The sequence below is a fragment of the Pseudopodoces humilis genome, chromosome 2 (assembly GCF_049639895.1).
Source record: "Pseudopodoces humilis isolate 2021_Gansu_Grassland_sample_001 chromosome 2, ASM4963989v1, whole genome shotgun sequence".
NCBI lineage: Eukaryota > Metazoa > Chordata > Aves > Passeriformes > Paridae > Pseudopodoces > Pseudopodoces humilis.
Window position 1 is genome coordinate 21,212,905 of NC_142201.1, and position 14,405 is coordinate 21,227,309.

Below are 14,405 nucleotides of genomic sequence, written 5' to 3' on the forward strand. Positions count from 1 at the left end.
TTTGCTTCCAGTCATCAGAAGACATTCCATCTGAAATGTATAATCTATTCTCTATAATCAAGTTAACCCCAACTTCTTTTGTCACCTGTGAGACATGGCTCTGCATGGCTGTACCTGTCAGGTGTTGGTGTTTCCAGTAAATACTACTGTATTTACAGACATTCTGTTGTTGGGGTACATTGGGAAATGTGTCTCTTTGCTGTATTTTACTGGCTATCACAATGGCTACCACTGCAGAACAAGACAAGGAGGGAACACAATTCTTCCATACTAACCTGCCCAGCACTGTTAGGATATTGGTAAGGCCAATTCCAAACCTCTGAGGGAAATTCTAGGAATGAGCATTAGTCAGAGTATTCCAATTCACAGAGAGGCATGAGAGGGTACAATGTCCAGTTCCCAAGAGTCTTCAGTAAAGAGTGAAGAGTACTGAAAAATATCTTCAGAGCTAATCTTTGTAACTAGGAGAATGCAATTAAGGGGTGGGTCTCTTTTTTGTGGGGTGTTTTTGGTGGTTTTTTTTATGCTCAGTTTCTCAAATTTCTTTCCTGCAGAAGGCTAATTGCAGTGTAGCTACACAGTAAGATACACACACAAGACACAATTATTATCCAAAAATCAAAAAAAGACTATTTCAGAAATTCATTGGCATAAAAATCATCCTCCCAGAGATAATTAATCAGGATTTCCACAAAAATTACTTTTAAAACAGTATGTTTACCTCTGAAGCATGGGCCAGCTGCTTTGGCATACATTTACCTTATATTTATTATCTGAGAATATTGTCTTTTGCAGCATTTTTGCCAGTTTCATCATTTTGAATGCAAAACTTAATGAACTGAACTAATAAAATGTTCTATCTCTGCATGTCTGGCCACGGTGACTGTTTTTTTTCTTTAATTATATTTCTTCAAAGACTAACATTTTGGATACTTCAAACAAGATGCAGATGTCCTTCCCCTTCCCCTTCCCCTTCCCCTTCCCCTTCCCCTTCCCCTTCCCCTTCCCCTTCCCCTTCCCCTTCCCCTTCCCCTTCCCCTTCCCCTTCCCCTTCCCCTTCCCCTTCCCCTTCCCCTTCCCCTTCCCCTTCCCCTTCCCCTTTCTTATCATCAAATATTCCTTGGCAACCTGTCCATTAAAACAACACAGAATGTAACATCCTCACTAGAGAAACAAACTTCATTCATTTTCCTATGAATGATTTTTCTAAGGTTCTTTTCTTATTCCATTGTAACATTTTCTTTCAAGGCCAAAATTGTTTGGTTATCTCACCTGGTTTTCTACTCTGATGTAAATGACTTTTTCATCTCTTTCTCAGTGTTCATTTGCAGTGTGAGTAAAAGCTACAAAAAAAGTTTTGAATAGACATCTGTCTTTCAATAACTTCTGATAATTCTGCTGCAAAATGATGGTTAGAGTTTTCCATGAGTTTCTAGGGATAAGAGTGATGCTGGTCCTTTTATAGCACTAATGGATATTCTGGCAAAGCACGTTTTGTGCAAACTGTTGGCTGATCATAGTTCTCAAGTCTTCAGCTTAATTTTTTTTTTTTTAAATTTAGTCAGTTTTTGTTCCCAATGCTTTTCCAAAATTGAAGGAACACCCCATTCCACCCCTTCCAAACCCAGAGTAAAACGGTGGCTTTTCTCCTTTTAATCTTCTGGTTCTTCCTCTAAAATGTGGGAATCAATATTGCATTTGTTTCATGTCTTTTGTTCATATGAACTGGGAATAAGCTTTGTTTTGTAAGACAAACATTTCATATTGTAACTCTTAGAGAATATCTATTACATTAAGTAGAAAAGTACCTAGAAATCTGGATAAAAAATGTAAATTAGAGTGATGGAAAGATGAAAAATAGTCTGATAAGCTGAAAAGTAAATTATTTAATCTTAGTATGTGTCACTCTGTATATGGAATATATCTTATAATTTTCATTCTTGGTATAAAATTTAGCCAGTGAAGTGTTTACAGGAGGAGAAGGAGGAGGAAAGATATATTTTAAACTCCACTACAAAGTACTTTTCCTGATCTTTATACTTCACTTTATTGTACCTCAAGGAGTAGCTGTCAATAAAGAGAAAGTTGTTTAGCAGTAATACTGTTGGCTTTACCTTCAACTGTAAACCTTCAACTAGTTTTTTAGAAAAAGTTGGATGAGACATAGAAACATCCTTTAAAGTAACTATCATACAGCTCATCTTGTTAAATAAAGCATATTTTATTGCTACACATTACGTTCTATTATTTAATTATTTTTAGAAAAGTGGAAAAATCTGTTTTCTATGATCTTCTGAACAGTTTCCAGGGATTCTGTGGAATCTGACAACCCTGAGAATTTTTTGCTAAGGTGGTAGATCACTGTCAGTGCAGCTGCATCCACAGAGCCAAACAGCCTAAACTTGTCATCTACAGATTGATTTGACTGAGACTGTAGTAGAGTATTTCTTTCTATGATGGTTGGTATAGAACATTTACCTTTTCTTCTAAATATTTCTTTTTTTTCCTGCCTTCTATCATATAATCTTGCATGATCATAAATCTTTTCGATTTATCAGAGGCTATGATTAAAATTGTTTAAATAAAGCCTTAAGCCTTTTCGCTTTCAGATTATGGAATTCATCTATGATACAAATGCTTATCTTTCAAAGCAGTTCCATCCAAGAATTTAGCACATGTCCAATCTTCTGTAGTGCTGGGTATCTCTCCTTCTCACTTTTATTTATGTCATAAAGGATAGTATTCTGTATACACAGATTATAACACTCTTAATACAGTCTGAAAAAGTGGGCAAATGAATTTGCAGTATTTGCTGGAAGAGTTGCCCTGGAAAATAAGCATAACAGGTGGCATCATTTTGTATTCATAGGCTCATCTAATAATTAGCTTTCTGATTTTAATGAGTACCACCAAGATAATGGTAGATTAAAAAAATACTTCATCCTCAAAAAACAGTTAACACAAGTATTTTTCTCAACTAACTTGTGTACAGATATGAATTCTAGTAATGTAAAAAGAATTAACTTCACTTTCATTGCACTTCCTGTGAAGTTCACACTGTCTTTAGTGTCTCCTGTCCCAGGATACAATCTCTCACTACTGATGGTGAAAATACTCCTGTAGTCACAAGTCCTCTTTGCTAATCTTGTAGCAGCTACATCCCTGTGCTGTTGTAGAATGCACAATGTCCCTTTTCTGTTCCCTCTCAGTCTTCTGTCTGCTTAAGGTACTAAAGTCAGCTGTGTTAAAGCCGTAAGTCACATTTACAGTGTTTGTGCTAGTTTTCAGCCTTTGGTGCAGAAGGTGCATTATGCATCAGTGTTTCCAGAGGCAAAAGTTAACTTCCCTGTGGTGCTAGAGCTCTGGTCAATCCTTTGAAGCATGCTAAAAAACCTGATTTAGTTCTACACAACCTATAAGTTCATGCTTTTCTCTCATAGCCTGATAATTCTCTCGAGGCAGTTCTATGTCTGCAGTTTTTTTCTTTTGTTCCTCTTTATTTTGTCTTAGACTTTTCGGGACAACATTGGATCGTATGCAAAAGTTTGTATTCGAAAAGGTGCCATAAAAAATGAAGACACCGTGTTAACACCTCTCTATTTAAAAAGTATGTGCAATCCTGAATCTTAACTCTATGCTATTAGAATGTCGACTGAAAGTACACTTAAAAATCATCTTATACATTTTTATATTACTTCCTGATATTGAAACACCGATATATATGTATGATAGATATGATTCAAAATGTTCTAATAGTGTTAAAAAAATTGACTTCTGATTTTGATGGCCAATGTAGAAAGATAGATATATATAGATATATATATATATATTTATTTTTTTTGTTGTTACTTTTTCCATTAATCTAGAAACAAATAGTAGTTGTGATAATCTGTTTGCTAATGACAGGCTGAACTGCAGCGGAATGTTTAGCAAGCTGGACACTTCCAGTTCCCACATCACTGCTCTTCTCTCCCCTGCTCAAGATATCCTCCTAGTCTCCAGGACTTTCCTCCTCTACCACAGACTGCACAGGATTTTTGGGCTCCTTATGTCTTCCACAGAACACCAGCTCATGAACAGTTTCCATCAGGAATCTGACACATTCTCTCTTCTTGGCAAACCCCACTATCTCTGAAGTGCCAAAGTTGTGCATTTCACTCACCTGTGGTATTTCACTTTTGGACATAGCTACCAATTTCCGCATAGAAAAGGATTTCCTGGTCCGTGAAAATTTTTTAGATTGTTTAAGGGTTTTTCCATCCTGAAATGGGACTTAAAACTGATCTCCTAAATTTCTATAAACACACTGCTAACTAGAAAAGGTGATCAAGGTGTTTGAAAAATTTCAAGCTTGAAATATTTTTTGTTTAACATTTTCTTAAATATAATAACATTCACATTAAAAATTGATGAATGAAACTTTGACTTTTAGAAGTTAGAATAGAATATTTTATAATATTTTTCTTTTATTATCATAGTCACTTAAGTGAGGTTTTTCTCTCAAGGTAATTTTTTTTGGTAAGTCTGTTTCTATTAAAAATGTTCAGTGATATATTTATAACCCATTTTATCCGTACAATCAATGATTCTTCATAGAAATTTAATAGGAAAGAATGCACAAATGCTGAAGTGTAATCAGAAATTAATAAAGTGTTTAAAATAAAAAAGTGAAAAAAGGATCATCATATTTGAACTTATGTATGAACAAAACTATTGAAAATTGACTTTGACACACAAAGAAGATGGCAAAACTAAGATGGCAAAACTTATCCTGCATTTGTCAGAACTGCAATCCTGAAATGTAAAGCGTGACTGAGAAATTGTATCTGAGAGTCATGCAACAACTTCTAAGGCCTGTTAGAAATATAGAGTTTAGAACATTTAGAAAGACACAGGGTTACAGAATAATTGAAAATCTGCACTTTGAAAACAACAAAAACAACCAACCAAAAAACAAACTAGGAAACTTGAGAAAATGCAAGAAAACCTGAGAGGCAATCCTTGCAGAAAGGAGTCCAGAAGAAAAAAATGAGATTTAGTAGATGCACAATTCACAAAATTTTGAGTGAATACATTCACAGAAGTCAGAAAATAGGAAGGTTGTGACCTTTACATATTGACTAACCCTTTTCTTAAGGAAGAAAAATAAATTATTAACTTTGATAAATAGAAGAAATTGAAAAGAATATTTTGAAAGCACAAGAAGATTTAATTGTTTTGTATAGTTATATGGCCCTTATTAGTAACAGCTATGGCCTTTTGATCTCAGTTGACATAATTTTCTAATAGGAGAGCTAAAAGGATGAAGTAATAACAAAGGCAAACATGTTACGGAACACTTAATGTAACTAATTTGCAGGAGAGTAATAAGTCTTTTATTTTGCCTATTCTAATACTATTTTAAATATTATAATATTTCCATATGCTGCTGCTTAAAGCAAAGTCAGCAACCATAAGATGAAATTTCTAAATGGCTTATTTTCTCCATTTTCTCTCTACTTGGTATTTTCTATCTGATATTTACATTTATCTGTTTCTATTGTGTCTATAAGGTATACATAAAATTAATAATGTGTGCCTATAAACTATTTCCCCCGTTGGCTGAGAATTTTACTTTATTACTTGTTCTTCCTACTTTCATTCTTTCTCTTCTACCCAAGTATTACAGGTTTGTCTGCTGGTTTTTCTATCTAATTACAACTTTTCTGATCCCAATATGTATTTTAAGGCACAAAAGTATTTAGAGCTGCATTTCAGATCTCATTACCTTTTTACATTCTCTGCAAATGGATAAACTCTGTCTTCCGTGATTTAACTTGAATCATTGTTTTGGTGTCTCTGTCAATTCAACCTGCAAAGGTAATGCTGTCCTTCCCTGGAGAAGTGGCAAAAATTTCTATGTGTGGAAATTTCTAACATTTTGAAAAAACTTTCATGTCTCATTGCAATGGAAATAGAAACATAAAACTTAAAAGGAAAAGAAAAAAAAAAAAGAACCACCAAGCAAATTACAACTTTGATTTAAAGTGTAAAGAAAGTACCTGTAAAAGATAGTCTCTCAAAAAAAGAAATTTCAAATTCTACATGATTTCTTTAACTAAAAGACTCGGTGAAGAGCTGAACCCATTAATTGTCACACAGACAGGTCTGACAGAAGCACTTTAAGCCATGTCATACCTGGGAGAACCCAGATGTTCTATGGAGCTGAAGTCTCTAGCCCTCACACAGCAGAGACTTTATCAGCCACATTGCCCAAGGACAAACTTCCAGGTCCAATACTGCAGGCTGTGTCCCCAGATCAGTCTTGTGTTTTAATAGAATTTCTCAAAAAATGTCTTTTTGTTTTGTTTTGCCAAGACTAGATTTTGTGCCAAAAATCTGACGGAATTTTTGTTTGTTCTTTGTTTCCTTGACCCATTCTATTTCCTAGGGTATTTCCACAAGAAGTAAGTACTGAGAAGCAGAGAGTAGCAAGAACCAACAGGCTCTGTCCTATTCTGGAAGCCTCTATTAACATTCTGACTCATGTGTAAGTAAGCAAACTATGATATCAGTTCCCTAACTGGTTAGAACAAACTAAAGCATGGTGTTGCTTAAGAAAGGACTGTTTTATTCATTGAAGCAATTCCTACATAACATAAAAGGAGAGTCTTAAGTAATTTAGCAAAAAAATATTGCGCTGATTACCACAATAAATCCAACTCATGACACTGAAATAAAGCCACAGAATCACCGTGATACACTGTTTCCTGCTTGATTAGTTCTAGCTATGTAGGTGTGGTGAGCCCACATTTATCCTCTCATTTTCATTAAAGTCATTAGTACTAGAAACAACTAATAGTAATTGTTTCATGTTGCCTTTTTCCTTAAAGGCTTCTGCATGCTTAGAACCAGAAGAAATTGATCTTAAATTCAGTCTAGCCTAAACATTTTAACAGTGGCCAAGAGAAAAAAACAAAACAACAAACAAATATTACTTTTTGCTTATGCCAAAATGTGAAGTGCTTCTTTTCTAAAAAACTGTTACAGATCTGGATCAACTGAGGAACAAAACATTAGGCAAATAGAAGGATATATATACTGCAGTAATCTATTACTTACAGATTCATTTTGAGTGCTTGTCCCTGCTCTAGTAATTTGCACAAACTAAACATGCGAACAATCCTAGGATCAGCCAGTGAAGCTTTATTCAACCCTTTTCATGTGAATACTTGGTAACTCTGTCAACAAAATGCTATCTTTGTGTTTCCTATATCTAAATTATTCTTGAGTTCTTTGTAAAGATTCAGCTAGAACAATATTGATTGCTTTCAATATTGAACATCCAAGAAAACCTGTACACTACTGACTACTAATCCACTAGGGAATACAAGGAATTTGAATTTCCTCAGGCAGCATAAAAACTTTGATCTCCTGCATTCACTGTGCATGTTCTGACCATTACACTAGACTATAAAAAGACCAAGTTAAACAAAGGGCTAACAAGGATTTCTGTAGCAACCATGAGAAGAACAAGAAGGTCATTCAGGTCTTAAATAATATGACCAGTAACTCCTTTCTGTATACTAGAAAGAAAATATTTTTTTAGGCCAAAAGATTTTGCTTTGAAATATTACTTATTATTATAATTGGAATAATTCCTTTCAACTGAAATGTACAAATAACACTAGCATAAAAAATAAATTTTCCCATTACACTGGCATTCCATTGTCAGAAGACCCATTACAAAGTCCTTGGATTGAAATAGACTTTCTTTGTGCATCAAAAAATAAAGATAACACTTTTACTCATATCTTTAAATGGGCTTCACTTCCAGCGTTCTTTGCTTCTACTTTAGTTCATTCATAGCACTTTGATATTAAGAAGTACCTCAAGAAAAGTGTCAAAGTAGTTTTAAAATTTAGCATATAGCTTGAAGACTCACTAATGTTTCTAAATTTTCCCTTTTAAGAATTCCATTATGTGACTCTACCATAAGACTTCATAAAACTTCATTCTTCCTATCAGAGTGAAAGACTATGACAGTAAGCACATGGTGCTGAATTTTACAGTGCTAGAGCATCAACAAAAGTGTAAATCCATAGAAATACAGCAGCCTGCCAATACCTAAAAGGTACAAGAACCCTTGAGAGGGAAGGGCCCTTTTAGAAGGGCATGCAGCAGTAAGACAAGGGGATAAAATAACTTTAAACTGAAAGTTGACAGGTTTAGATTACACATTAATAAGAAATTCTTTACTGTGAGGATGGTGAGGCACCAGAACATGTTACCCTGAGAAGTTGTAGATGCCCTGTCCCTGGAAGTCTTCAAGACCAGGTTGGACTGGGGCTCTTGAGCAACCTGGTCTAGTGGGAGGTGTTCCTGTCCATGGCAGGGATGTTGGAAATATTTGATCTTTAAGATACCCTCCAACCCAAAATGTTCTCTGATCCTATGAAATACATCTGAGATTTTGCCTTAGTAAATCAGCTTCATATTGAATGCTTTGTGGCAAGACACCATTCATGAGAAGTGCAATCTGAATACGGTAGAATTTCAGATACAGTTTGCTTTCTTTAGTTCCTGAATAAATGAAGATTCATCCATACCATGTATGTATACCATCTCTTGCTTTCAGGTAAGAAAGGGATTTTATATATGGGATTGCTGAAGGCAGAACACCATATCAAGATATTTGTACAATACAGAGATGGCAGACTGCAGTATTCACAGATCTCCATGAGCATGTAATTTGTTCATAGTATTCTATGAACAGAAAGTGAGAATGCGTGTCTATTTACATATAGATTTTTTTAAAATTTTTGCACTAAGTGGCTTTCAGTACCAGATTTCATTAAACCGGAAAGTTGGAAGAACATTTTGTTTTCTTCTCTTTGCTCTTCAGTTTCTTAAACTGATTTGCAACTGTAGCACAGAAATGGTGAAATAGAAAATATCTTTTATCAACATTTAGAAGCCAGAGTTGATTTGATTATCTAAGGCTTTTGTGTATGATTCTTCACTCACATCCCTCTGCTCGCATATATTTTGTCAATCTTCTCCTTGTTTTGGAGTCTGCAGGATATTCTCGCATTTTCTTGTCAGGATTTCTCCCTGAGAGAAGCCATGTTTACAGCTTCAGGGTTCGGCTTTGGGAAGTTGCAGATTTTCCTCATCGTCACAGCTTTATGTCCTTCAGTTCCTGCTGAATTCCCTCTAAAGACCTCATTCTAGTTTTCCATTTAGCATTCACTTAACATGGCCAAAATAGTGTTATTTTATTTTCCAAGTTTCACATTTTTATTCTTTATGATAACCTCCACAATACTTTGTCATGCAGATATTTTATTAATTAGTATTTTGTTTCATTTGCTGCAACCATAGTTCTCGTTCCTGAACACAAGAACTCCTATGTTTACCTTTTTCACATCACACAGTTTCTAAGCAAACTGATTTTCACAGTGATGAACAAGAAATGAGATTGCTCCCCACTATCCTCCCATATCAATATTATTATTTTAACTTTACAAACAATTTTTCCACATAATTTGTTCTTGTCTAAACATATGTGTACCAAATTCATGCAGCCTCCTACATGTACAATTACTGACATAACGACTATATGAGGAAAAAAAAAGATGCAGTTACAATAATACCAAAATAATTTATCTTTTCCCTCTATCACATCATTTCCCAAACTTTTTCTTATGAAATTTTTTGGTTTAGAATTTTCTGTTATTTTCGTGCTTTAGACTGGCTCAGAAATGAATGGACAAAAATATGGGGAGAAATAATCTAAATTATCTTGTGAAATGGGTGGTGTCTAATAAAGAGAACTCAGATAGAATCCCTTACCAAGTGATTTTAAGCTTTCTGTTTGTTCTTTTAATAAAAAAAATCCCAAAACTAATGAAACAGGAATTGCAAAAAATGGACCATGAGTTTTGTTTAACAATATCAATGAACTGGTAAATATAAATGCTAGAACTTTGATTTCTGGTCCTATAAAAAATTGTTTATGTTCTATTGATCTTACTGGGAATATGCTTTTAAAAAATACATTTTTTTAAAATACACCATTACCAGCATACCAAAAATTTACAACATATTTTTAAGATAGACTTTTAAGCTCATTGTATCTGCTTGATGCCTATTTGTCTGTCTGACATTCTTTTTGTGTTCATGGTATGCATGCTTGGGGTCCATTATTGATTAATTGTATTGATGTTAAATGCAAATTGAGGGCATATCTCATAAACGCCTCATGTATGCCTTGCTAGACAGCATGAAAGTTAACCTGGTCTTTTTAAAAAGCTGAGCATTATAAAAACATGTCAGTGAAGTAGAATTTTAATGAGGTGTAAATGGAGTTGCTATGGAGAAATAATATGGTATGGTGTTATGTAAAAATGTGTACAATATCAGAATTTCTTGGAACGACTCCTTGTAGAGACCTCTTCTATACACTCTGATTTTTAGCTATCAATCACTTTATAAAGTCTGCCAAATAGCAGGTCACACTATCCCACTGATTACCATGTGTGTAATCTGACACACAAATCAACATGTCCCTAATAAAGAACCAGTGAAAGTCCTAAAATTTCATATTCTGGAGAACTGTGTTTTGGCAGACTGTCAAATCAGGAATGCAGAGGGAAGTAGATGCAAAGAACTGGAGACTACAGAAATTCTTTTATTTTATTTTTCCATGCCATGTGCTGAGGTGCCAAATGCCTTAAAATTACCTCTGTGCATCCTTTCTCTTAATACAACAGGGTATGGATGCAAAAAACAGCTTCTCTCATCAGATTTTATGAAACTACTTCTCTATTATATGTGCCAAGTAAATCATACATTTTTCAACCCAAACAATATAAAAATCCCCTGCAGCAAGCATATAATCTTTCAGTGAATGAGGAAACAGGTAAGATGAATTTGGCAATTAGAATAAAACCGAACCAGAACTGAAGAGAACAAGACAAGAAAAAAGGACAGACTGAGCTAGTCATTGGAGGTACATCCAGATCCACAACTGTCTCACAGCCACTTGCTCCTTGGGGAAAAATAAGGAACGGCTTACATCTAGCATAGGACATGCCTTCACAGAAACAAGGACACTACAGGCAACTTAAGGTCCCAGTTTTCTTCTCTGCACCTTAACAGGAAATACTTTTCAGCTCCTTTAATTCAGTAGACACATGTGCAAGTCAGTCCAGGATACCATCACACATTGCTTTACTTGGATTTTCTACTTCCATGAAGATAACACAACATGGGTTTGACAGTCTCAGTCTGACTCAACCTGTCTTTCTCAACAGCAGTAGCTTACTGTGAAACTCAGAAGATTCCTCAGAACAAAAAATAAAGATAGAATATTGGTTAGAAGACTAGAAATAAAAAAGAGTGGAAAGCTAATAACAATGATATTTAATTGAAACTTTAACAGCCTGTGGCTGCTCTGTTTTCAGATACCATTTTCTACCTAATGAAGTTAATATGACAATAACTCATATACAGAATTTAGATGGCCAGTCTTACACTATTACATGAACTTATTAACATCATAAGTCTACTAACAATTTTTTATTAAATTAAGTTTTCCATAATCTATCACATAATGTTTTACACATTTTGCTTTTTTCTTTACAAAGAGCACAATGTCTATTTCCTTTGACCTTGCTATAGCTATAGCAGTATCAAGGTTGATACTTGAGCTAATTTAGTCTTTGTAGCCCCCTGTAAGCTCTGACGAATGTAACTGTAGTGTTACCAAGACTCAAGACTGCCAAATTCTCTGCCTACGATGCATTCCAGTCAGCTTTCTCATTGTAGATATACCCTAAGCCATATGGAAATGCACCAGGTCCACCAGAAATACTCCATTCCAGAAACTGTATTAGGACTCATTAACTAGTTTTTCGATTAGACCATTCTTTCCCCATAGAGATGTATTTCTGAATGACCAATATTTCAAATGAAGTCATGTATCACATAAGTTTATTGATTTTTATTGACGTCAGCAATGAACATATATAAACCAACAAAAACAAATAAATATAAGCTAGTTACAGACAAAATAAGAGAATTTAAAATGTGTCAAACACTACACTCAACTCTTTGAAGCTGCATTAAGTCAGTTCATAATTAAAGAGTTATTTATGGTATGAAAAATAATAAATGAAAATAAATAGACTTATGTCACTATGAACAACTGGCAACAAAATGCAATAATTTTATTTTAAGAAAATATTTACATGTCAAAGTAGTATAGAGATGAATGAAAAATTAGTAGCTACTTGAAATATCCTAAAAGTGTGAAGATACTTATATAAGATCCTGGCAGTGTCAGGGAATCAACTATCTTGATGTGTGAAAAAATCTAGATACAAGGACATGGGATAAGCACAGTTGAAAAGAAACTCTAAGGCACTCAAAAAAGCAAAGTGGTAACATAATAATTTAGTCCCAAGAAGTCCATAACTATTTTTTATTCATACAGTTGTTCTAGATACCTTTAAAATAACAGCACAGATAGAGATTAAGATAGTCTTCATTGATTTATGGTCTTTCTGAAATTATCAGATTTTTAGTTTCAGTTATGTGTATTTTCAGAAAATTTATGAGGAATTTTCAGTTATAGGTTCCCTAAAAGTGTCCCTACAAAAAAGCTTCAGCTATGTTCCAGAAAAATTTTCCAAAATTTCCTGTCTGCTGTAGAGACAAAATAAAAAGGCAACTGTACTTGTGCAAATTACAGGAGCTACAAGTGTGGTACAGATAATAAGATCATCATCAGACATTCCACTATGCCATCACTCATTAAGAACTCCAGGGGAAGATTGGTTTTAAGGATCACAGTTCAACAGTAATCTAGAAAAATGATCTAGCAAGTTATTGTCTGAGCAAATTCATTCTCCATGTCTATTCCCAGGGGCTATACACACATTATGTGTTTTCACTATCTAGATACAGACTTCTGACTTACAGTCAATAGAGACAATAAACACTTCTAAGGTGTGATTTATTTCATTTTAAAGAGATATTAGAACAAGTTATAATACACTATCTAAAAGTGTCCCTTTTTTTTGCAATTGTTTTTGAAGGAAGTCTAGGCTGATTAGCTGAGATTTGGATGTCTGGACTCTATATGTCTATTTAAATTTATTTCAGTTAAAGCATTTCTAAAGTTTTCCAGTTCTCTCTTTCACAAAGGCCCAATTCACAAGGTTTTCTAAAAAAATCATGTTGCATTCCTAAAAATATTCAACTTGCCCTGTAATTTGTTTCTGAGTCTGCATACCACACATGTACCAGACTACTACACTGCCAAATGTATAGGTTCCAGAAGGTCATGCTTTGTCCCAAAAAGAAACAGAGGGACTCATGATCTCTCTGCTTAGGGATAAGTCCTAAGTGCAGCCTCGTGAGAGCCATATGAAGAGCATTTGGTCCTGTGTTATCTCATAAATGTCTGGTGCATTTATGGGGCTATAATTTATGTGCTCCCTTTCTCCTTTTGATTTAGTAGCAAAGGTGTCCATAGTAATAATAGACATTTGTGTGTACATACATAAATACAAGATATTTACCTCGGGATTACTTTGATTTAGATCAAGTCCTGACTAATTTAGGCATAAACTGACTTCAGCAAACATCATTCAGTCCTTGTCTGTGGAAGAAACATCCACAGCAACACTCTTACCATCTTTACCTACTACTACTTTGCTCCTTGCAGTCTCATTTTGAGCTGATAACTGAAAGGAATAAATGTCTTCTTAATGATACAATCAGTTTCCGAATTTGTGTTTGTTTTTTTTTTCTTACATCTAGGAGAAAGTATTCCTAGGCCTTTAACATTTATCTCTAAACAGAAAGACTAGATGATTTTTAAGGTCCATTCCAACCCCTTAACAATCTATTATTTTATGATATGCTTTGATCATTCAGAGACCAACACACACATTTTCCTATGACAGGTCATACTTTTATACTCTTTATGAAGTTTTGTGTCACATTCTGCTCTCTTTAGCTCATCTGGAGACATTTGTGCAAAATTCTAAATACTTGGTGTTTGGGAATGAATCATAACTCCAAATGTTCTCATTAACTCAGAATTTTCAAAATATTTGTTCTAGACACAGAATTGAGAGCAATATTACTCAAGATTTTGATGTTTCTACATCATTCCAGAAGAGTATTACAATGATTACTTTATTTCCTGTGTCAATGCATGCCTATTGCAAGAAAATCTTATTTTCTTCGTTAGATGAATCAAATAGCTGAATGCATAAATAAATTGCAGTCTGAATGTCTTAGAATTTAAAAACAGTCAACAGGATCTGATCTAACATGCTTTAAAAATTTTTGCTGAATTAGTATTATTAGATTTTGACATACCAAAAACAATAAGCATCATGAAATAATGT